We start from the raw sequence: 21,346 nt of genomic DNA, 5'->3' as shown, positions 1-21,346 counted from the left end.
CACTGCACCGCCTCGGGCTTTTCACTGTAATTAGAGGTTGCGACAAGATGTTGCGATCATGTTTCTGCTTTTAGACATGAAAGCATTTTAATCACCGCCTTTGATTTCAGGAGACAATGACTGATGTGAACAAACTCTCGTCTAATTGGCTACAATTAGTGGAGTCCTGACGTGCCGGTAGCTGTAGGTTAAGTTGCAGAGCATGCTGTGAAACAGGTAATTCATGGGGTTTTTATTTGTTTCCCAGAGTCAGAAAACACTGACAGCCTCACACACACGCCTGTACATCTGACTTTGTGAGGACCCTCATTTACATAAAGCATTCCCAAGCACCTTAACCCAACCTTAATAATCACGACTAAATGCCTAAACCCAACTTTTAACCTAAAACTAATTGACTGATCCTGAGTCCCGCCCCCCCTTAGTTACTGTTGCTAAGTCAGACAAGCTTGACAAAAAGGAACATGGTGAAAAGGGGTTTATTAGACAGTTTTTCAGTGTCAGGAGAAAGAGCTTCAAACCTTTTATTTTAAGGGAACTGTTCTCTGTCATTGACTAAACTGACAACCCTTAATATAGTGACATATTTTATGGATATTTAGTGGAAGTAAGAAAATGTTATTTACTTGTAGCCGTTGTGCCGGCACTGAAACCGTCAATAAAAAATTCATTTGTATAAGCCCACGTGATAATTATAATAATACTTTGTGGTTATCAAAAATCCCACAGCACACCTGGATATGCATCACAGCACACCATTTGAGAAACTGCAGTATGCAAGAATAAAACTAGAAGATAAAGCGCAGCAGAGTCAGCGGACCGTAAGGGTGCTGGCTGGGAGAGCATTCAAAATTTAGGTGCTGCGGCCTCAAACTACAGTTTATAATACTTACATGTTTTGTCCAGCAAGTAATTATTTAAACCCTAAACAAACTACACTATGGTCACATAACATCACATTAAACACAGACCAAAAATTGACCTCATGACAAGGGAACAAGGAGTGCTAAAATGCTAACTCATTTTTGGGTTTTAGGACTCATGCCTGCACCACATTGGAGTACACGTTGAAAAGGGGCGGGACTTATGACAGGCAAATTCAAACCTAAAACCAAGTCTTGACCCTCAAACAAGAGGACTGGCCATAATGTCTTCGCTTTTTAAAAAGTCCTCACACTGTTGGTTAAAAACATGTCTCAGTCCCCACTGTGTAGCAAGGACAAGTATTCACACACACACACACACACACACACACAGGAAGAAAGAACAAAGCTGTAAAATGATTTGATTGGCCCGTAATTGCTCTTCTGCGCTTGATGCCGAATGCCAGACAAGCGTGGTGAATATTTCTCCAACAGTGGCTGACATTGTCATTATAATTAGGCGATGCGTGTGCAGTGCACCTGTACAGCACCCTGCGCCAACACACACACACACACACAAACTTGCAAGGTAAACACATCCAGGATCAAGCTGTGATTGGCCAATAAAAGCCTGTTGCTTTGGGCTACCATTTTAATTTCCCAGTGGTGTCACTCTAAGCCAATCTGTGTGTATGCGAGTGTGTCTATGTGTGTGTGTGTGTCCTGTCTCCACGGCAACATCAGGTCCATAGCGGTGACGGGCTTGGTAACGCCTCTCATTGTAATGATGGTGAGCTCATGTCTGTTGGCTATTGGGGCTGCTTCCAGTCCTTATGACAACAAGGGCTTGACTATCGCTAGCACATTCCACCTGCAGCACCACACAGGCATATAATTACACCACTTGTTTGTTGAACAGGAGGTCTCCACAGGTCAGAGTGTGTGTGTGTGTGTATGTGTGTGTGTGTCCTACAGTAGGTACAGTATGACATTGTCTCATATTTACTCAGCCCTAAAATAGCCTCTTCATTGTCAGCTGCATTTACTCTATAATCCAGGTCCCTCCTTTTGTCATCCTCGCATTTTTTCCAACTGTAACCTGTATTTTCAGCGACGGGGAAGCCTGTGACTCACCCGTGTCTGTCCCCCTCCCCCGCATCTCCTCTCTGGCAGGCCAGATAAACCAGCCACGACTAAACACTTTAACCTTACTGGCAGTTTAAATTTAAGTCAAAGCAACCCCCCCCCTGCACAGTAAGCTAAAGAAAAAAACTCCAAATCCTCTGGTTGTTTGAGTAGCCCGTGTTTGACTAACTAAAAGCTGTTCACCAAATATGGGGTGTTTGCACGGGGAAATCACACCAATTTCAGGCCGCTCAAAGACAAAGCTTACATTTTACAAAGTGCCTTATCTCCGAGGCGAGTTATAACAAATCCAATCACTGGAACACAGCCCCTGCTCATTTATCTCGCACTCTTTCCCCCACACTAGACCCCAGTTTGGGAAGATGACTACCAACAAGCCCTGACCTAATTCCTCTGAAGCATGCTGGGAAGAGGACTCTATTTTGATTCCAGGTGAACAGTAGGAAACAGGAGATGTTGGAGGAGCTGTTTGGCTGTGATAGAGATTACAGCGTCCACCCTCCCCCTGCTCGAGTTTGGGACAGAGGAGGAAATCAAACACGTTGAAGGGGACGGACAATGGCAGTTAAAAAGCTGCTGCGCCAAAATGTTTAATTCAGTATATTATCCCAAAGTCACCCGCGGAGTTTCTGTTGGAATTAATCATTACAGTAAAGTGCTTTGCTTTTGATTCTAGACAATGAGACCGTTTAAAAAGCAACAGTCCAGGAGTGACTCAGTACACACCAAAGTCCATTTATTTTTCTGCCAGCTGACGTCACCGCCGAGGCCCAACAACGAGGATATTTAACAGTGTGGCAACGAGTCAAAGTTGGTGTGAAGAATCATTTAAATGACAAATGTGATAAACATTAAGATTTAGTCAGAGGTCACTCACACACAAGATAAAGATTCAAAACACACATTAAACACACATTAAACATGGCTTAATAGAGACAGTTTCAAACACAAGTACACAAATCAGCTTCACTAACTCGCAGCATTCACAGACAAACACTTGTCTTTATCTGGACACATTTTCCCCACAAATACAACATGCTAATGTTATTAGCACAAGCCTATGGCATTTTACATTATGTAAATTAGCCTAGCAGCTAGCAGACTTTTCCTCTACTCATATAAAACCAGGGACAACAGCAACATTTAACAAAAGCAACGTTACAAAATTCAGCTCCCTTACAACTCACAAGGTTCACTGACAAAACAACTGTCTTAGGGCTCATTTATGCTCAACGTTAAATACGGATCCGGATACGGATGGAGCCTTCTGCCCGTGCTCTGTGTTCATTTCGTCCATACTTCTGCACGTTTCCATAAAGCTTACGGATACGGGCCAAACGAAGCAGTACCACCAGGAACCGTGGGGGCAGTGTTGCTGTCACTACCCGATACGTAGCTCTAGTGAGACACGAAGAAGAAATAACAATTCAATTTCTCTCATCGGCAGTACTAGAGAAAAGAATTCTCTGTCCTCCAGTCGCGATGTATTTAACAGCCTCACCGAACACCGCCTCCTACAATGCTGCCTCTGTTTTTGTCTTTTATGCAAGAGGTACATTATCAATATCTCCTCCACGGTCGCCATGTTTGTTTTTGAGTTTGTTGTTGTCATAAACTTTTGACGCTGGGCTGCCCCCTGGTGGATATATTGGTTAACATCCATGCCAACGTAAAGGGCGCATGGACGTATGTGGGCAGTGACGGTAACATCATTTGAAACGGACATATACATTTTCGTACATCAAGGGATCATCAATGAGCCCTTATATTAAACATGTTTTCCAAACAAATACAACATGCTAACGTTATTAGATCAAGCCAAAATGGCATTTTACATTGTATAAATTAGCCTAGCAGCTAGCTATCTTTTCCTCTACTCATATGAAACCAGGGACAACAGCAACATTTAACAAAGGTAACGTTACACAATTCAGCTCCATTACAACTCACAAGGTTCACTGACAAAACAACTGTCTTATACTAAACACGTTTTCCAAACAAATACAACATGCTAACGTTATTAGCACAAGCCTATGGCATTTTACATTGTATAAATTAGCCTAGCAGCTAACAAACTTTTCCTCTGCTCATATGAAGCCAGGATAAATCACACACAAGACTTACGATGCTATTTTTGTGGAGGCTATATTGTCTTCACAATTTATTGTTTCTTATCTGTGAAATTAAAGTAAATAAAAGCTTTGTCGCATCACCGCAATGTGTAGTTACTCTATAACTATGACTCTATATCAACACAGCCTACACCATAGGTACGGCAACAATTCAATGCAGAAGTATGAATCCTGCTTTAGTTGTACGAAGGTACCCATTTGTGTAAATTAGTGTGAACCCAATAGATCACCATCACTTTTAACGTTCACTAATTAACACGTCATATCTGCAAAGAAACTGAAGTGTAAAAGCAACAAGTTGTGGTTTAATGAGAGGTTTTGTGTTACAAATCGAATAAATGTACCTCTGAAAATATGAAACAATTTCTTTCCCTTTCTTTGTTTCATTCCTTCACAGGAGTTTTTTTTGCAAGAAGGAAAATGTATAAGAGAAGGAAGCAGCGAAGTGAGGATTGTATTTATGCGGCACCACTGGCTGAATCTTTAAAATGTCTAGGAGGGCTCTCCATTTTGCATGTGACGTGTCACATTGTTGTCATGTTTTGTGTCTTCACCAGAATGTTAGCCGCCGTCCTGTCAGCTGCAGCCAGAGCAGGAAAAACATCTCCAGTGTTTCTCTGAGTGTTTTCTTTTCCTAAAGCCTGCTGTGTCCGACCATGCTTCATACCTTCACATGTACATGCTGTTGTTATCATGAGAAACTGTTTTTACAAAAAACAAGGAGACAAACGCGCTCACATTTATCACAGTCAGAGAAGTTACTCAGATTTGTCTCTTTTTGTCATTGTTGTTTTGTGTCTCTTTGAGTTGTTATGCATATTTTTGTGGTTTTGTGTGTCTTTGAGATAATTTTGTGTCTCTAATTAGTCAGTTTTTGTCCAATTGTGATTGTTTTGTGTCTTCCTGTAGTCGTTCTGGTCTCTTTGGGGTCATTTTGTGTCTTTTTTGGTTGTTTTATGTCTCAAATTAGTCGTTTTTTGTCTCCTTGTGGTTGTTGTGTGTCTTTTTTATAATCGTTTGGGTCTCTTTAAAGATAGTTTTGTATCTTATTGAGATCATTTTGTGTCTCAGTGGTTGTTTTGTGTCTTTTTTGTAGTCATTTGTGTCTCTTTGAGGTGATTGTGTCTTTTTTGGTTGTTTTTTTTTGGTCTCTAATTAGTCAGTTTTTGTCTCCTTGTGGTTGTTTTGTGTCTCTTTGTTGTTTGTGTCTCTTTAGAGGTAATATTGGTCTCTTTGAGATACTTTTTGCCTTTTTGGGTGTTTTGTATCTCTAATTAGTCATATTTTTGAGGTAATTTTGTGAGTATTGAAGTAATTTAGTGTCTGTGGTAAATATGTGTCTTTTTTGTGGTTTTCTGTCTCTTGTAGTCATTTTGTGTCTTCTTGTGGTTGTTTTGTGTCTTTTTTGTGGTCTATTGGGTCTCTCTGAGGTAATTTTGTGTCACTTTGACGTTTTGGCGGGGGTTTCATTCCTTCTTTTGGTTGTTTGGAGGCCCTTGTTAGTTATTTAGTGTCTCCTTGTGGTTGTTTTGTGTCTTTTTGTAGTCACCAGGGTCTCTTGAAAGGTGGTTTTGTGTCTTATTGAGATACTTTTGTGTCTCTGAGGTAATTTTGTGTCTCTTTGTAGTCGTTTGGGTCTCTTGAGGTAATTTAGTTTCTTCTTGAAGTGATTTAGTGTCTGTTTGTGGTAAATATATATCTTTTTTTATGGTTTGGTTTCTCTTTGTAGTCATTTTGTGTGTCCTTGTGGTCGTTTTGTGTCTTTTTTGCCATCATTTGTATCTCTTTGATTCAATTTTGTGCGTTTTTTTGGTTGTTTTCCTTTGTGGTCATTTATGGTCTCTGCTTCGTCAGTACGTGTTAATTTGAGTGCCATTTTGCAGGTGAAGGTCAGGGGGTGCCCGACACTTTGGGCCTCTGAGACTGTGCCTGTTAGACCAGATCAGTAATCCATCGATGAAGGCAACACTTTTGTTAGTACCATTTTTCACAAGTTAAGTAAGTTTGTGGACAAAATTTGAGAGAAGTAAGTCTTTTGTGGGCATTAAAAAAGTCCAGTCCAGAGTTCTTCAAAATTTAAACTCCTGAAAACTCTGAGCAAAAAACATAAATGTTGCTTTTAAATTTTTGCTCAGTGTATAAATGAAATAATTGAAATAAGCCGTTCACATTCACCAGCTGCAATATTAAAGTGATGTACACACACTGCATCAATAATTATATTCCAATATTATACCGTAGGCCGACATCATTCTGAAATGAACCCTCCTGCAAAATTAGTACTTTGCTTTTATTTCTTCAGGTACATTATTATGCTGACACATTTGTGATTTTACTTCAGTAAAATTATAAATGCAGGGCTTTAACTTGTGACAGAGTGTTTCTACACTGTGGTACTTTTAGTTACATTAAAGATATGAGTACTTCTTTCACCACAGATGACCTGTGACACCCACCCTTTCTGACCCCTCCAAGGATAAACTTTATTGCCCGTGCATCTGTAAACACACAAACCGGTTTTCCAGTTGTGTGTCGTCCTAAGGGAAGTAATTTGCCTATGATGTCATGTGAAACAGCAAAACTGTAGAGCACATTGTTGAAGAACACCTGATGGATAATTCCTGAAAACAGATTATAAATGCATTACAGTACAATATAAGAGTTATTCCTCTTAGTTGCCAATTTATTCCCCTTTTTTTCAATAATTATAACTTTTTTTTTTATACTTTTTGTACAAGAGTTTTTCTTTCCTGGGCTGAGGCCAGGTTTTGTTAAGTGTGTAACATGTTCAGGGGTGATTCCACTCTAATCGCATCCAAGTCATATGATCAACTGTGAAGAGGCAGGTCAGGTTAAACTGAGTCAAGCTGGACGCACTTTGCCACATCAAGACAGGAAGTCAGGTTTGTTAAAGCCTTTGTGTTTGTGAGCTCTAAAAATAAATCAGCCCCTCCTCTCAGGTTACAGCTGTATCAGTGTGTGATGGGTGAGCAGTCAACCAGTGTTTTTCATCTCAAGTTGTTGCATTTAAAGCTTTTATGGTAAGGTCTTTTTGTCTGTATTATTCCTTTAATCATCTTGTGACCCCCTCATGCTCATTCTGGGCACCACTGTGCTGGTATGAATTTTTATCATTAAGATTTATGTGTGTTTCAAACGGCACACATTTAGTTACCCTAATAAACACTAGCTACATGTTAATCCAGACAGTTGTAACATCGTTCATTTCTTTTATTTGTTGTGTCTTAAATCTTGTAACCTGTTTTGCTTCATGCAAAGCACTTTGTAATTTTTACTTTATTTTAATGATTAAGGTAAGAAGTACCACTCATGACACTTATTTATTTATTTATTTTGTTATTAAGAAGTAAAAATATAAAGAAATACTGTCACAATTACCCAGGGCCCAAAGTGACAGCCTCACAGCCATTTAGATTATTAAAAATAAAGTAAAATGATAAAAGGAAAAGCAGCAAATTTTCACATTTTTTGAAGCTGGAAACATTACGTGTTTTTGCAAAATAAATAGAAATAAAATAAAATTTAATTAAAACTTAAAACACTTCAAATAGTTGCCAGTTAACTTTCTGTAAATATATAATCGATTATATGACTAATTATTTAAGCTGTCGGCCCACTTTTGTAAATTATTAGGAAGTTTAATTTATAATTAAATGTCATATTTTATAAATTTTTCATATCTTTTGAGGGCAAAAATCTGAAATTGCAAAGAGCACAAAATTTCCCCCAGAAATTTAGTACAAAGTGGCATTTAAAGATCATACCTAAGTAATGTACAAATCCCTTAAATTTCTACTTAAGTAAAATGTATTTTTTTATATTATATTTATTTTTTAGTTATATTTAACCACTGCTAAGTAAGCGCAGTTCTGTGAACTACAAATAAATAAATAAATATAACATATTGAAATAATTAATACGGTAAATAATGTGGCGTTTGTCAGGGTTGAGTTTTATTTTGAAAGCGTCGACCGGAAGCAGTTGTAGCTGGCGGTGTGTAGCCTGACGGAGGTGCAGTAGTTTCCCAGGCTAACTCACCATCAGACGGCTGTTCACACAGGAGACATGGGACCGTGGAGTCACCGAAGGGGGGAAACTCTTCTCCACAACAACTCTAACCGACCCGAGGAGCTCATATCCCGCTGAACATCCTTTAATGGACGCTCTTCTTCTTCCACTGTGTTTCTAATTCCCACCAGGACCACCGGAAGACACGCAACTTAAATGACAACTGAAGTTATCCGTTCATTTTTGATACCTAGGGCAAAGTGCCACACCTTCGCTTAGCACAACAGGTAGGTCCAAACACCATCTGCTACCACTCTCTCTGTCTCCTTTACCTTACACATAATGCTTTAAATTAACTTTAAAGCGTTTTAAAAGCGTTAATGACGCGATAGTAAACCGTTGTTAACTCTTCTTCGAGGGTTATCAGCAGCAACAGGTGAACGTTAAGTGGTGATGTCAGCCATATGGCGCGTGCCCGCTTTGAAAACAAAGAAATACTCAAAAAAAACGCGTACAATTAAACAAAATAAAGTAGTTATAGTTATACTTTAGGTGTGTTTAAGTGGTGTTATAGTAATAAAGATAAAAAAGCATGTATGATAACGTTGTTATAAGCTCGTTTTTCATAGGTTATTACTGGTGATGTAATGATGCTAAAAACTCACTGTATGATACCATGATACGATATTTATTACGATATTTAAAAAACAAGCAAAAATGTATGTTGAAGTGGTGCCACAGTAAGTAAAGATACAAAAGCAGGTATGATAACATCGTTGTGAGCTCATATTTGACAGGCCATTACTAGTGATGTAATGATACTAAAAACTCACTGTACGATACCGAGATACGATATTTATCACGATATTTGAAAAACAAACACAAATTATGATTTGAAAAAGTTATTTTTTATTAATGATTAAATGTTATGTGTACAGAACATTTATTTGCAAAAAAAATCTTTTTACAGTGAAGTGTTTTTGCTTTCTTTTTTAAAATAAAATAAACGTAGCTTGCCATTATCTAAGCATTGTGCTAAAAATTCACGTTAATTATCTTTGGCAATAAATGACCAAACTAGAGGCCACGATTGCAAAACAAAACAATGCAGCAGTCAGTGCGCAGACTGTTACCAAGTTACAAAAAAACTGACGGTACTGCGATAAAGAAAGAAAAAAAATCTCCACGATACGATATTTATCACGATATTTAAAAAAAACAAACAAAAGTGATGACTCAGAAAATGTCCTATATGAAATATTACACCTGATGTGTACAGAATATTTTATTTGTATAAAATTAATTTTACCTTAAAGTTTTTTTGCTTTCTTTCTTTCATAGAATATAATAAAAGACATTAGCCGTGGCATTAGCATGTACTAAAAATTGACATGAACTGTCATCGGCAATAAATGACTGAACTAGAGGCTACAATTGCAAAACAAAAACAATGCAGCAGTCACCTCACAAGCAATTAACAAATCAGTAGATACATATACAGTGTTCGGGAGTAACTAGTTACATGTCGTTGAATTACTAAATTAATGTGATTGTAATCAGTTACAGTTACTGAGTAAAGAAATGTAATTAAATTACAGTTACTACTTTATCAAAATGTTGGTGATTGCAAAGGGGTTCATCCAATTACATTCTTCTTCGTTAAAATAGTTAGGCTACATTACTTGCTACATTTTACCAGGGTAACTAGTTATCGGTAACCTGTTACATTTCAAAAGTAACCTCCCCAACACTGCATGTTTACGAACTGTAGGGAGCCATTGCCGTAAACAAGATAAGTAGTGTATGGAGTCCCGCCGCCATTTTTAAAGACATTTTGATTAAAAAAAAAGACTTAAGAAAAGTTATCTTAAAGTCTTAAATTACTTGGATTTTTCGTATTTTAAGAGTTAATTTAAGTGTTCCCATTAGGGCTGACACAATATCATATTTTATACTACATGATTATCATGGCCAAAAGAGTTTACAATAAAAATATAATCGTGATATTCATAAAATTTTTATTTTTATTATCTTTCTCTTTCTCTAACTTTAACCAAAGAACTTTTGAGGCCTAAACCTAAGACAGGAGTCTGGACATGAGCTAGATGTTCTGGTGTCAAGGTCCTGCACTTTGTATACCAACAATCCCCTCCACCCACTTTCTCTCGAACTGTACAAGATGGATGACAGTAGAGTTAGAAACGTTGTCTCTGAGCATCGTCCAGGCAGCAATTACGTTGCCACAACAACGTAATTAAGAAAGCAAACAAACCTAACATTTAAACTTAATTTCTAGGAGCCAGGGTTGATGATTAACATGATATCAACATTTAATTTTTAACTGTCACGGTCATGTTGCGACGCCCATAGTTCCAATACTTTCTCTCAGTGTTATTTCAAAACTTTTCTACATTTATTGACTCTTTAATGGGTCTTCAAATAGTGAAAATTTTAAAGTCACTTAAATCGGACTCTAAAATTACCCACCATGTGTAAGTTATTAACAGTTTCTTTATCAAAATCGTGTTTCGTACATTAGTTAATTCAGTGTTTTGCCTGTAACGTATGAAAAATGAGGAAATTTTCCATGCTAACTTCCCTGAGCTGCCTGTTGTCCAAATAACACTTCAGAAACCTAAATATTTTTAATTTACATTGATATAAAAGAGAGAAAAGAATCAAATTCTCACATTTATTACGCTGATATCAGCAAGTATTTGTCATTTTTGTTTAAATAGAAACACAATGAATAACCAGTCACCAGAGCAGCAGCTTTAGTTGAAATGTAAATGTGTATCTGCATAAAAACAAAACTAAAAACCTCACGTCATTGTGTTTTTATGTCACACAGATGGCTGTAAATGTGACAAACTGAAACTGCACACAGGTTAATGAGTGAATGGAGGGCTGTTAATGGGGACGCTTGTTCTTTGTTGGGACAGAGTGCAGAGGTGGAGGTGGAGGTGGAGGTGGAGGAGTGGTCTTGAATCAGTTAAGCAGAACTCGTGTACATGGCCTTGGGCTGTGTTTGCACATCTAACACGTAGCCTTGCTGAACTCCAGGTCACTTAAAACAGCGTACAAACGTTAAGCCTGAGCCCAAACCTGTCCTGTCTGTCATTTGTCACATACTACACTCCTAAACAGGATATTAGCAGCCGTGTACGAGCAGCCATTATACATCAAGCGTCTCTTAAAATCCTCTGATGGTTGTCTGATGTGTTTTTAGCTCAGGGCTGGCTGGATTTACAACATCCTGACAGCTGATTTACACAAGATGCTAAGCTGTGGTCTGGTAAACTCATTTTCTTGCCTTTAGTGGCAGACTCCACCCATGTGGCAGCCTATTAGACAAAACAAGCCATCACAAGTGTATGCAAATATTATTTGTTCAGGGTTTAGTTTGCTTTGCAGCAGGGCTGCTCCTGCAGGATGACTCGGCCTGAAACAGGATGCAAACATGGGAACAGAGCTCAGTGCTGTTGGTGGACACACAGTGGGATGTTTTCTTTTCAAAGACAGGGATGTGTCACTGTGTCCTAGAAGGGATACCTTAATTAATCATGTAATTTTAATGGACAGAGAAGTAAAATGTAGTAATGTATAAGTGTAATGCATTCATTTGAGAATTTTTTTTTTTAAATGAACTAGATTATCATCTTAGAATAATGATAAAAGGTTTAATGAACTAACAAGAGAATAATCTTGTTAATGTAATATACTCCCCCTAAATCAGAAAAAAAATCAAATTCATGAGATTTTTTATTTCCATGCAAGCTTCTCATAACTAACTAACTAAAAAATACAAGTTTTTTTTTAAAGAAGACCTCTCAAACTTCTGAAAAACTCCTGCAAGTTAAGAAAGAACAAGAGCACATTTTTTTCTTCTCACTTCAAATAATTGCGCGATTATAATCTCATTAGTATAGAAAAAAACAAGGAAATGTTTTTAAATGAAAATCTTTCTCATAATTCTGAAATAATAATTGCGGAAATTCACAAAAAAATGTTCCATTAAACTTCTCGTAACTCTGAGATGATACAAAGCAGATTTTTTTTTTTCATGAAGACTTTTCTCCTAATTATGAGAAAATAATCTCGTACTTTAAGGGAAAACACGGAGCAGATTTTTCTCAGGAAACTTTTCTCATATTTCCGAGAATATATTCTCAATAAAAAAATTCTAATTTTTATTTATTTTTATTTTTTTCTGAGAACACCTCAGAATTTTGAAATAATAATCCTGTAAATTCAGTGAAACATAAGATTTTTTTCATGATTTTTTTTTCATAATTCTAAAAGGTCAAATGTCAATTACAAAAAAGAAGATAATAAAAACTTTTTTCCATGAAAACTTCTCATTATTCTGAGATAATAATCTCATTAATTCAGAAAACGCACAGGCAGATATTTCTTTATTTGACTATTTTCCCCACAATTGTGAGACAGTGTCATTAATTCCGGAAAAAAACATCATTTCTTATAAGTCCAAGATAATTATCACATTAGTTCAGGAAAAAATAAGATTATTTTTTTCATAAAAATGTTTTCATAATTTTTCATAAATAATATTGTTAATTAAGGAAAAAACAAAGAGCAGATCTTTTTTTTTTAATTCCGTGAAAACATTTCTCATAATTCTGAGATAATTATCTCATTACTTTTCCCAGGAAATTTTTCTCATAATTCTGAGAATATATTCTAAATTCAGAAAAAAAAAGTTGTTTTTTTTTCATGAAAACACCACAAAATGTTTGAGATTATATTTTTGTTAACTCAGTAAAAACATGAGATTTTTCTCATGAAAATTTATCTCTTGAGATTGAGATTACTGAGATTATAATCTTGTCATTTCCAAAAAGAAGATAATAATAATTAAAAAAAAAAAAAAGGGGGATTTTTTTCCCCATGAAAACTTTATATAATTTTAAGATAAAAAATCTTAATAATTCAGAAAAACAGGGAAAATATTTCTCACAAGTGAATGTATTATGTAGTAGGCATGTAACGATATATCGAATTTCGCGATGTCATGATTAAATAAATTCTCGATACCGTTGTGGGAATGCCACGGTAGTTATATAGCTGCGTTCTCCTACAGAGCCGGTAATATGACTGTGCGACTACATTCCCCATAATCCTTTGCATGCAACTGCGTGCACAGGTGAGAGCAGACTCGTGCAGCTCAGCAGCTCAGCCTCTGAGCCTCTGACTCTGACCCGTACGTGACCGGAGGAAACAGCGAATAAAAGTAAGGAGACTGATTGTTCTTCTCTGTGGATTTTCTCCGCGACCGTTCATCACGCATATCACGTGAAACAGTGGAATCGTGGCTTTCCAACAAGACCAAGCACTTGTTGGTAGTCCAATGTTTTCACAGTGGAAAAAAATGATAAATTACACTAAAATAATGTATAACAAAGCTTTCATACAGCTTTGCCCACACATTACTTTTGGATGGATTACTCGTGAATGCAGGGTCGCACAGAAATGCTACGCATATCACACGAAAGCGCAGGAGCAGAGCTTTCCGCTCCTCATCTCCTGTTCTGAGAAAGTGTTAGGGTCTCCTTGATGTCAAGATTGTCAACCTGGCGTGAACAAACTGAGTGAATGTGTGTGTTTGAGTTTTTCTATGACTTCCAGGGAAATGGCTGGGCTTTATTTATTTTGGTTTTCTTTTACACACATCTCTACCCACCTCTCTCTCTCTCTGTGTCTCTCTGTGTCTCTCTGTGTATCTGTGAGTGAGGGATTGTGTGTTATTGAGTTTACATTATTTCTAATTTGTTAATTTTGTTGTTGTTGCAGGGTCTGATTGTTCTAAGTTCTGTATATCTGATGAATATTAAGACTACTCTATCCTCATAATTTGATGTCATTCAGATGACTTTCTAGTAATAGTACTACACTACTTTTGTTCAGAGAAGGTTAAAAAATACTGAATTTTTCCATTTTCATATTCTGTCACTATAGTTTTAATTGACATGACTTTGTTATGGCACTTTAATGTCTGCCTGCCTGGCAGTAATAAGGGGGAAATGAAAGCACATGTTCAACTGTGTGTTGATTTGTTTATGATACGCTTCCAAGTTAAAAATAACATGCTGTACAGTGTACATGCACTATTTTTTAATAAAATTGCTATTTTTAACAGTAAATTTTCTCTTTTTTCCCCTTGTATAAATGTTGTGATATATATCGTATCGTGGACTCTTTATCGTGATAATATCGTATCATGAGTTTCTGGTATCGTTACATCCCTATTATGTAGCATTAAACAGACTTGTAAATTTAAAAAAGAAGGAATAATTCAAGGAACTCTGAGTCCGTATGAAAAGAGTTTAATATTGCATGCAACACTTTGTGTTTATGAAGCAAAGACACACTCCATTTCCCCTTTTCTGATGTCTGTACACAAGTAGTGTCAAACCTGAATAAGATATATTTCAAGACAAACAACAGATTTTTTTAATAACATGATGGATGTTTATTGTTAAAGATCAACATAAAGACGTTGTTTAGCCTCCTTTTTATTTTCACCTGCATCACTGGCTCCATATCATTTAAGAGTGCACTCTTCTTGGGTGCTCGGGAGGCTTGTTTACTGGCTTAAAGTACAATTGGTAGCTGCTGGGGTCAGGAGGATCCACAGGAGGAAAACAGCAGCAGGTCTGTTTGCAGTGTGAGCGAGGAGGGGAGTGCTATTGATAAGTGTGTGCTGCTGGGTAATAGAGAGGAGACAGGACTTGTTTTCATCAGACTGCTGCCCAAGGCCATCTGAGAAAGGATGTTAGGTTTCTGAAATCAGAGGAGGTATTTTGACATTTCAGACGCTCCTTACTGCACCAGCTGATCAATACTCACCTGAAGGACCTCCACAAATGTACATTGACTTGTTTGGATGGAAAAACAGCAGGCGCATGTGTAAGCAGAAATTTGAAATCAAAGTATCTGCCGTAGATTGATCCTTAACGAGGGCAGACTTTTTTATAAATTGGTCGCCATGGCAACTCGCCATGGATACACTTGCCTAATCACACCAGGCTTATTCAAATCAGACAGCTCAAGGTCAGCTCGTCAAGCACACGTGTCAAACACTCGAATCAAAAGTCTTATTTTGAAGTGATTTCATTTTTCTTGTGTTTAATAACAGATGTATTTAACTGTGAGCTTCTGTGTGAGCGCTCGTGTTGCTCAGATGAATAGCTCCAGCTCTTTTATGGGGAGCGTTATCAGGTGTGGAAGGTTATCTCATCTACTGTATGCAGGTTATTAAAAGCTGGGTAAAAGCAGTGGGCTGAGACAGCGCCGTTTTTCTGCCGTTACACAGACTTTAAAACCACATATTGACATTTCAGCTGGATTTTTAAAAGCCTCGGAGCTGATAAGAGGGCTAAATTGACCACCGAATGCTGCAGTTCTCTTTCAGCAGAGAAATGCAGAGGGTCACACTGGTGACTACAAGGAAATCCTGTCAGTAACAGCTTTGCTTACACTTTGACTTTATGTTCATAAGAACACACACGTGAGATAAAAGCAGGTTGCACCTTGATAAGTTGTTGGATCAGGTTTAATTTAGCACCAGGAAGTGTTGCACAAAAACAAGGCTGCAGGTATTTTTGTTAACTGATATTTTTCCCCTTTGTTTTTAAAAGAAATACCGTCCACATGACCTTGTTTTACAAAATATCTCCGTCCACACCAGAATGCTACAACGCTTGTTGCTGCGGCGCTGCTTCAGAGGTGCTGTAACAACTATATTTCCACGACTGAAAGCCACATATTTATGGAGCTGTGCAAATCACTGCATTGTCAACAACACGATCCTGCAAATATTTCACAATAAAGAGATTGTGCTAACAAATGACGGGATTCTGTCCATAGAAATGTTGCCAGGGGACTTTTATTTTGAAAATGATAAATAAGTACTTATAGTTTTTAATGTCTGTGACAGATTTAAACATTGAAACTGTAGCGAAAGATGGTACAATGTCAATGGGATTACAAAAAGACCAGCAACACTGCATATTTGTTGCTGAAAACATGCTAAAAACACTAAATAACACAGTTTCACATGAAAAATCTTCGACTGACACAAACCAGGATTCAGCTTGTTTCTCTGATGACTTAAGATCCAGACGTCAGCTGATTAAAATCCTTTATCTGGTTAAAAGATAAAGTTAAAACCAACCAAAATGTAAAAACTCCCAGTAATGTGACCTGAAACAGTGAGAAGGTAGTCATCTAGAAATGTTCTAATGTCTGGCCATTCAGACGACAGTTGGCGCTTATGGAAAACTATGTAGAGGCTAACGCATATGTGAGAATCAACATAAACTTCAAGCAAAACAAATAAGCTTTAGGTAATGACTACATGTCTAAAGTGCAAGTAAAACACAAGCCATGGGGCACCCAGTTAACCTGGAAATCCAGATGCCCTACCCCCAGCAAAGCCTGTTGAATCGCAAATCGGACCAATCAGATCAGTCTATCTGACAAAGGTGGGCTCTGGGCGGGCCTAACATGATAAAGACAGTGCTGTGCCGTAGGAGTTGAAAGTAAACAGCCAAGATGGCACCTGCTGAAGGACTGCGTCCATTCAATTTAGCTTTGGAAGAAACGCTAAACCAACTACACTTATCTGAGAGGAACAGAAGACTGCCCTAGAAGCCTTTGCTTCCAGGAAGAACGTTTTTACCGTTTTGCCGACGGGATACGGCAGAAGCATAATATATCAGTTAGCCCCACTGGTCGGTAAACAAATGGGCTTAGTGCAATGAATACGTCAACTTGTTTTTTGCTCTGATTGGCTTTCGTGCTATCCAATTGCGTGCAGTGGCATTTAATATGCCTCAGCTAGTGCCGCCCCTTGGGTAGGAAGGGTGCATCGGTGAGGGCCAGACTCAAAATCTTTCTAGATTTCCTGTGTAATCAATCTACCATTTATTTATTTTAGTTATTTGATACTAATCCAGTATCTAGTTCCTAAAATGTTGAGGCAGGTGGTACTTGCTGTAGCTCTGGTTGAGGGTGTCAGTAAATAGTTCGTTGGGCACAGGGAAACAGAGATCTGTGTGGGTACATGAGATCCTAAAAAAGAGGGTGGATCATGGGGAGTACCACCAGTTGGTCCAGGAGCTTCTCCTCCATGATGGATGTTTCCAGGCGTATTTTAGGATGACTCTGGGGTAGTTTGCCAACCTGCTGTCTATCGTCAGGCTGTGTAGCTCTGGGTATCCAGCAACCACTACCACCAGTTTCTCCTCCACTGTTTACCAACTGTAAACTTGTTGTCGTGACCACCACAGAATCATCTGATTGGACAACAGGAAAAATGACAACATGGGGCACTTTTCTACTTTGAGTCGAAGTTTTGTCTTATCTGTCCTACCGAATGAAAATAATAATAATACAATGAAATAAATTTAAAAAACACAAGCTGTAACGTAGTCCGTGTGCACACCTGTACTGATTTAAATATGGCTGTATGTTTCTGTTGGAATACATCTGGACATCTGAAAAACGTAGTGTAGCACAGACAACCCTGTGACCGCTTCCTTGCATTGTAGACATACTGAGCTATGATATATCCTCAAATACTATCCTGAAAAAGTTTGTTGTTGCGTAGGAAATAATAGGGATAGACCGATATGGATTTTTTAGGGCCGATGCTGATACCGATTTTTTTCCATCACCCTTAGCCAATGACCGATTATGGACTGCCGATTTTCTTGAGCTGATATTTGGGGCCGATGCTGCTTTTGCTCCCTCAATTTACATCAAAAAAATGACAATGATAACAAATATTACAGGTCTCAAGTTTAAAATAAGAATATTTATTGAACAGTAAAAAATACTAAAACAAGATGGAAAGTTGAGGTAGAACAGGTAGAATATTATTATTATTATTATTATTATTATTACACATTCAAATAAAAAAAAGAGTTCAGTGCTCTTAAATCTTCCAGTAATGTCTTTATAAAATAAACAAATATTTAAGCTGAAGCATAAATAAAACAACAACTACTGTACACAGTAGGATTCGCTGCGTGTGCGCTGCAGGGTCTTCCGGCAACACAGAGCTGCCCGTGGATGCCTATCTGTAAATCATGCCAGGGAAAAATAAATCTGCGAACCCACGCGCGTATCGGCCAATGCCGATACAAGTAAAAAACTCAAATATCGGCCCGATATATTGGCCGACCGATGTATCGGTCTATCCTTAATGGATTGTAGTGGCGGAGCTGCAGGTAATAATTATGTTCATTATCTTTAGGTTATTTTCCCCTTTAATTTACAAATAATGTTGTTTATAAAATATCAGAAAAATGCAAAAATAAAAAAGCCCAAGTTTTTAGTTTTACCACAGTCCAAAACTCAAAGATTTTCTGTTTGCGGTCATATAAAAATTAGAAAAGCAGACACTTTGACTTAATTAAATATAAAAATTGTTGCTGATCAATTTTCTTTTTATTCTTATTGATTCATCTGTTTAGCTCTAGATACAATGGAAAGATGACTTGTTGAATATGCAGGATGTCCTACATGATAACATTACATATCTACAACATATCTATAATCTGCTGTAAACCAGGTCAAACTTTCCCTCAGTTTCCCTTTCAGCATATCAGACATGCACATCTACTGTACCGACGGAAAATCCCTGTGACTGTGATGAAACACACTGCAGATGAAGACGAAGAACAATAAACAAAAACAACACACATTCAGATACATGTCGGACCAGTTAGCCCACTTTTCCACCACCACACCGCTCCCATGTCACCCACATGAACATGATCTCCCGTCTCACTGTCCCGTCACACACACTAAACACCAGCAGAGTCGGCGTCGAGCTGTAAATTATGACTTTATAATGTAACAGGTGGCTTACATAAGCAGAACACATCTATCAGGTGACCGAGCCGTGTAGCAGCGGTGGCGGGGTCTCGTCTGTGAAAGACTCCACTCCTTTGTTGAAAAGTTCAGCAGAGACCCTCCGGAGAAATACTCATATCTACACCTGAGGCAACAACTCTCCGGATGTGCATTCAGTTACTGTCAGCAGATAAAGGGAAAGGGATTGTTCTATCTATTAGTAAGCCTCTAATGTTATTCAAGCTCTCTGTTTTTGTCTCTGGACCTCGTCTGCCTGTTTGTAGTTTTACAGTGTTGGTATGTGCAGTGTTTAGACCAGCAACTCAAACCCACACTTATACAGATATGGTTGTGGATGGATTTCAGTCGGTCAAGGGCACAACAAAAACAACTGGTATCAGATGTGCACTGAAGGAGGTGACGGTGTGTTTTTGTGTTTTGAGATGGTATTAGAGGCTGCAGATCAAATCACCTCAAAACACCTATTTATTTCTTACATATTAAAGGTTTTCTGTGCTTTCTTGCAAACAAACGTTATATTTATATTTATAAGCTGCTTCTCAAAGTCAAGGAAGGATCCTTAAATGGCTGCTTTGCTTTGCTTAAATGTGTACAGGGAGTCTGACTGGTTTCAGTTTACATACACATATAGACGTACAGTTCAAAATTAGGACAACAAAGCTGAGGAAGGTAAACAAAAATTGACGACTATTACCATTCAACTATTATGTGCAGGTATGAATATAAATATGAAAAAGTATTGTAAAGGTATGCTATGTCATCGAATCCCATCCGAAAGACTTTCGATGTCTGGAGTTTGTCTGGAATTTTACCCAAGACGGTCCTTTATTCAGAGAATTTTCAAGGATGCCTGGGTGTATCCGCAGCGCTCTTAAAGTACCCACAGTCTTACACGCATGATGAGATGATATCTTGAACACAGATCTCACAAGTACTTTGAGGTAATTCTTCAAATTTAACACGAACTTTCACTTGAACTTGACAATGAATTGTCATTTGTGGAGACGTAATCAGATACTGAATTGGTGACACTAATCGTGGAAGTATACTGATCGTATAGATCTTCTGCGCTAATAGGAGGACGATGTGTGTGAAGCACCCAGGTTTTTTACGGACATGGATGTCACTCTACGTGCAGCTTGAGTAGTGCGTGGAGGCATACAACCATGAGGCGGTAATTCTAGTTTTTCTTTAGAAGCTGTTGTTCGTGTTTTGTGTTGTTTACACAGCTAATGAGGTTTTAAAAATGGCCGATTGCTGGTGCTGCATTGGCTCAGTTGTTCCACCAATTAATGTACACTTACGTCAGAATACCTAGTCTGAAATGTGAGCTAGAAAGCGTCCCTCAAAACAGCGTTCCAAGAACTGCAATTGTTCCTAGTTCTTGTGGTGCGGACACAACAAACAGAGGTGGTTCTTAGAGGTATGAAATAGTTCCTGCAGTCCTATATGCTTAATGTGCTCCATCAAAGTAAAGCAATGCGTGTTAATGCCAGTAGAAAGTGCTACTAATTAGCAACGAATCTTGTGAGGCTAGCTAACTGAAGCTGTCACTGTTTTGGCTAAGTTTGTTAGCTGGCTTGCCTTTATCACCTCTAAACATCAGACGTCAAACAGCAGATGCTAAATTTCGCCCTGCTTTTTAACAAAAAGGTTGAAGGGTACTGTTGGCAGTACTGCAACCATAGGCCCATTTCCATCGCGGGAACTTCGGGGTAATTTTACAGGGCCGGGGCCGTTCGTGCGTGTCTCCACCGCAGGAACCACCCCCGAAGGACAGAGTTCTGGAACTTTTACAGGGGCTAAACAAGTCCCTGCCTCGGAGTAGGTACTCAGAACGGCCCCGAGAGAGTCCTGGCTGGGGCTTGGGGATTACTTGGTGCTGATTACTCAAGGCGGGATGTGACGTTTTGTAAATAACAACATGGTTATCGTAGATTAGCTGGGCTAACCGTTAGCTGTTAGCGGTGTCTGTCATAACTCAGTAAACAGTCCGTGAAAAAAATATTTTTTCCAGTGGATATCTTAGTTACAACATGATTGAGCTAGCAAAGCAGTTTGTGTTGCTATGTGTGGTATTTATTCAGTTTTGGGAAATCACGATGTCTAGAAAGCATCAGCTGACAGGGACAGCTAACAGCAGCAGCAAAGCTAACATCAGGACGTCATCTGTTAAAAGCCTCCCGTTGTCGGATACGACATGAAACTACTCCAGTTAGCTCAATCATGTTGTAACTAAGACATCCGCTGGAAAAAAATATTTTTTTCACGGAC

The 21,346-nt window shown here is 38.2% G+C and overlaps 1 protein-coding gene across 1 annotated transcript in view; it reads left to right on the top strand.

Moving 5' to 3' along the window:
- Positions 1-8,195: 8,195 nt before the first annotated feature.
- Positions 8,196-21,346, top strand: part of LOC117272807 (uncharacterized) — a 38,777-nt gene continuing 25,626 nt past the window's right edge. Inside the window, exon 1 of the mRNA XM_033651877.2 lies at positions 8,196-8,457. The gene's annotated coding sequence lies outside the window, so the exon portion shown is untranslated. The remainder of the gene's footprint in view (positions 8,458-21,346) is intronic.

Source organism: Epinephelus lanceolatus, chromosome 22 (genome assembly GCF_041903045.1).
Source record: "Epinephelus lanceolatus isolate andai-2023 chromosome 22, ASM4190304v1, whole genome shotgun sequence".
Lineage (NCBI taxonomy): Eukaryota > Metazoa > Chordata > Actinopteri > Perciformes > Serranidae > Epinephelus > Epinephelus lanceolatus.
Note: the sequence above shows the minus strand (reverse complement) of the source record. Positions and strands in the feature narration are given on the sequence as shown.